The sequence below is a fragment of the Phoca vitulina genome, unplaced genomic scaffold (assembly GCF_004348235.1).
Source record: "Phoca vitulina isolate PV1807 unplaced genomic scaffold, GSC_HSeal_1.0 scaffold38, whole genome shotgun sequence".
NCBI lineage: Eukaryota > Metazoa > Chordata > Mammalia > Carnivora > Phocidae > Phoca > Phoca vitulina.
In genome coordinates, this window is record NW_022589741.1 from 1,273,202 (window position 1) to 1,278,181 (window position 4,980).

The window sequence follows — 4,980 nt, forward strand, 5'->3', positions numbered from 1 at the left end:
CGTCCTTTAAATTTAAGTGCCACGTGCATATATATGCCTTCAATCTTGACTGTTAAATCTCTGTGCTTCCATAACATGATAGAAAGTAAGGATTCCTGTGTGTAGAAAACAGGAACATTACATTTCTTCCTGAAAAACCACAAGTCAGCCCTGAATTTCACTAATCATGTGTCTTCAGTTTGGTTTTATTCTCTGCTACACTTACTCTTAGTTATCGCATCACGTCCTGACTTAAAAGAGGGTTATACACCGATGACTTCCAAATACGGTTAACCCTCCAACAACGTGGCCACGAGGGGCGCCACCCCCCACACCGTCAACCACCCCTGTGACTTCCGACTCCCCCAAACCTTACCTATAATAGCCTGTTAACCAGAAGCCTTAGTGATAACCTAAACAGCCAATTCACACACATTTTGTACATTGTATGTATTATACAGTGTATTCTTACAATGAAGTCAGGTAGGGAAATGTTTTTAAATCATAAGGAAAATGCATTTACAATACTGTATTTATCAAAAAAAAAATCCACGTATGAAGTGGATCTGCACAGTTCAAACACGTGCTGTTCAAGGTCAACCGTGTATGTATGTATCCAGCTCAGACCTCCCCCTCCAACTCCAGACTCAAGTATCCCTTGGCCTGTCCTACATGCCCCTGGGGACATCTAATAGGTCTGTCTACCAGAACATGTCCCAAACCAAGCTCCCCAACCTGCTCTTCTGAGTCTTCCCTCTATTAGTAAATGGCTGCTTCATTCAATTGTTTCAAGCCAAAAATCTGAGTCTTCCCTGGTTCTTCCTTCTCATACCCCTCATCCAACTCATCTGCGTAAACTATCTGTTCTACTATCAAAATATATTCTGAATCTATTATTTTCATTGCCCTTGGCCTCATCCACATGACGCCATTTTTCATCTGGATTATCCCTCCCATCTAAAGTGTCACCTTCCATCCTTGCTTTGATCAGAACCCTGCTCCCCACCTCACTCTATGAAAGCCCGTCCTTAGAAAGGCCTACAACACCCTCTGTGATCACCTGCCATCAGGCATGATGACTACCCCCGATCTCTCTAACCTCAACTTCCTAGTCCTGGCCACTCCTCTGGTTCACTTCTTTAGACGTCTGTTCAGTGTCACTCTGTCAGTGTGTACTGCTTAAAATAGCGATCCTATACTCACTCCCCAGACCACTTCCTTGACTTACTTTCCCTAATCACCTTGTCACCACATGACAAACTATACACACACACACTCAGGCCTAGAATACTTGCTGGCACATAGCAGATGTTTGGGATTTACTGAAATATTTTGTCCCAGAGGTAATATGAATAAGCCTGATTATAAAAACAAATGGGAGAATAAAACAAGAAATGCCAATAGTTTCAGTTTATACAAGATAGAAAACCTCATTTAGAAAAAACTATTATAACGAATTGTTTTCTGTTCAGATATCAAGGTGTATTCATTTAACACTTACTAATAAATGTTATGGACAAGGCCCTGCTTGGACTTCCTAACAATTCTGGTGGGTGTTATGGCTATTTCACATAAGGTGAAACTGAAGAGAACATAGGTCAAGTGACGCGTCTGGAAGTGATGTGACAAAATGTGGCAAAGAGAAAACCCACCCAGGTTTCTCTGGTATTACTTCCATAAAGTCCAAAACAAGTCGGGGTTCTGCACCTAGGAGTCCGAATTCATTTGCATGACAGAGTAATACAGCTAAAATACTCAAGGTAAACTAACAACACTCACAAAAATTAGTTTTGCTAAGCTTGACGAATCAATGATACTAAGTCTCACAAGACAAGCTGTTCAAGCAAAGTATTAAAGTCCTTCATCTTTTGTGGTTCAAATGCAACTGGTGGCAATCACACATGAAAGCAAAATTCTCCTTTCACCTTCAGACATGGAAAGAGCTGCTATGCACAATCTTGTTTTCTACACGGAAAAATAAATTACGGGTAATAGTTCGCACACATTAAGTCTCTCTCTCTCTCTCTCACACACACACACACACACACACACACACACACCGAGTTTGGGGTGAATCTGGCTTTCTACACATCCATTTTGCTTACTGCTGTTAGCTTCTAAGTATGGTATTTGGTTATTTCATAATATCCACAATTTTAACTTAATACTTGAAACAATCCATGGAAGGATTTTCATTAATACTTTAAAGCTGAGAAAGCCAAAATACAGAAGGATAAAACTTGTTCAAAATGGCAGAATTTGGGAGGAACTAAGAAAATTTTAATGAAACTATTTTACTCTAACTCTTCCATTGACAGACCATAGATCCATTACATAAATACAAAAAAGCTCCAATAAAATTGGCACTGTAAGTTAAGATTCTATACTCATATTGAAGTCTAACCTTATTTATTTTAAAGAATATTTAACACATGGTAAACTAGAACTCATGCAAAAATGAGCCTTATTACAAAAGGCCCTAATAAATGACAAAGCACACAAAATAAAGACAAAATGTTCTAGATAACAAGTGGTCTAGGAAAGAAGCAAGAGAAGCACTATCTGTAGAGGAGTCAAAGCACTGTAAGGTGGATTTAGCAAATTTAGGATGTTTTACTAAGACTGGTGTTTGGGAAAAGGAAAATAAATTGTGCGTTAAAAGCTCTAAAGATCTGCTCCAAAGAATAGAAGTTCACTAGAAAAATCTCTGTATTGACAATTTGCCTAAGCTGTGGGGCTGAAACTCATCTTCCCACAATCTTTAATCTACATAAATTTATCATACAAGGGAGACTGTTTTTGGGGTTTCCAAAGTACCACTCATGGGTAACTGGGACTGTCAACAAGACAGACCAAGTCTTAAGCAATCTCTTTTTATGGTTGTTACAAAGCATTTATGAAACTAATAAAGCTACATTCATTAAAAAATTATATGATCCAGAATATTTAATAATTCAGATTAGCGTTTCCTATTGAGGAAATCAATGAGATTTTGTTGTTTTTCTTTTCTGAAGGGAAAATGAACTCTTCTTTGAATGTTTCCTTGTAACGATTTCCAGTATGACTCAAGAAATAATAGTTCCTCAGGAATTCTCTAGGAATAAGGTTAAGAGATTACTGTGCCTTCTCTCTTAGTTTAATAAAGAAATGCATTTAAATTCTGTATTAACATATCCCTAATTTATTTGACACTTTAGTTATCTGATAAACATATGAGATATGCCACAAAACTTCAGGCCACAGGGGCCTGCAAAGCCCAAACAAAACTTTATCCGACTGTGAATTATCACAGTTTTAAGTACATTTCTTCAAGAAAGCAGGAAAACAAATCAGCATTCTTACTACCTGCTTCTCAAGCTGACCACAAAATATACTCCAATAAATCCATGCCTAAGTTCACATAAGCAATTAGAAAGGACGTGTTTTGTTGAAGGAACACTTAGTTCAAAGTGAAATGTTTCATAGCAAATACACTTCCCGCGTTCGGAATCTAAGCTACTCTACACAACCTGTATGCCTTAAATTCTACTCTCTTTCTCCTCCACTCCCTGCACAAAGTGATGGCATTCAATACTGTTAACGATAATTTGTGGTTTTCTAGATATAAAGGCATTTGCTGTAAGAGAAATAGCCCTCAGGGGTCAATCTCACATCCCACAGAAGGCTCTCACGTTCCAGTTTAAGAAACACTCATCTAGAGGACTTCCAACAGAGTAAAACCCAAATCAACACAACCTATGCATTATACATAAAAATACTATTACTGTCAAAAATGTATTCTGTCAAGAATTTTACTGGCAGCATTTAAAAAAACAAGGAATCATTAGACCATAGAAGACATTGTAATGCAGATCAGCACATGACAAAACATCACTTTTTATCTCCAATTCAGGTAAAACTGTGGTAGCTGTTTAGAGACAACACCGTGTGACTTGAATCCCTGGCAATTTCCTGCAGAAACCAGGTCTTGTCAAAAAGCCCTGGCTTCAAGGGGGCAGGGGACAAGATCTGCATCCTCTAACAGTTGAGAAAACACACCTGGCTCTATTTCCTTCCAGGAGTGTTACAGGTATGCTATTCTAGAAGCACATCGTTTCCAACCATAAAGCACCAGTGAGATTTCATCCCATACAAAGTAATTCAGAAAATGGTACCACAGGATTCCTGGGAAGGCACTTGAAGCTAACTAATAAAAAGAAGAGCCTCGGCAGTTAGGAGACTTTTTTAATATACTGCAGGCTCCTTATTACTGTCCTATTTGCTTACACCACTTAACCTCTTATACTTTTCCCAATATATTAAATGCTGTTCAAATATAAATTAAGAGATGAAAGATAAGGAACAAGCCCACATCCTGACTGATGAATTAGGGAGAGTAAATCTGCCTCCAAAGTAAGGTTGAGAGAACTAGAAGGAACAACAGAGTAAAGCGAGAGTGGCCCAGGCAGGATTGGGCTGTTGACTTTAAGGAAAAAAAGTTTCATTTTAATTTTCAGATTCCAAAAGTCTAAATGTACTTTGGATAAGTACAAAATAAACAGTTTCCTTTATTTTATTTTATTTTTTTAAGTCATCTATAAGTTCTGAGTGTTCTTTATTTTACTTAATGAAGACAACAAGGACATTACTATTACTTCAGGCTATAAATTGACAACTTGTAAGATTTGAATTATAGGTTTTGAAGTTAAACAAAAGTGGGCAATACTCTTCAAGTTTAGAAGTTGTGCCTTGGAGGGAAGAGTCAATTAAATTATAAAGATTCAAATGTCTAAAAATCTAAATGCTTTACTTACAGTAAATTTGATATTACAACATCATATTGTTGAATCATAGCATTGTCAGTATACGCTCGGTTCTAATAATTCAGTCATTCTAATACTTAGAAGGGACATTTCAGGAAAATTATCCTTATTGATAAGACATTTAGGAAAAACAAGTTTTTGCACTGTTATATCAGTGTTTTACAAAGTTGTACAAAGTGATTTCATTAAAAGGCAAGTA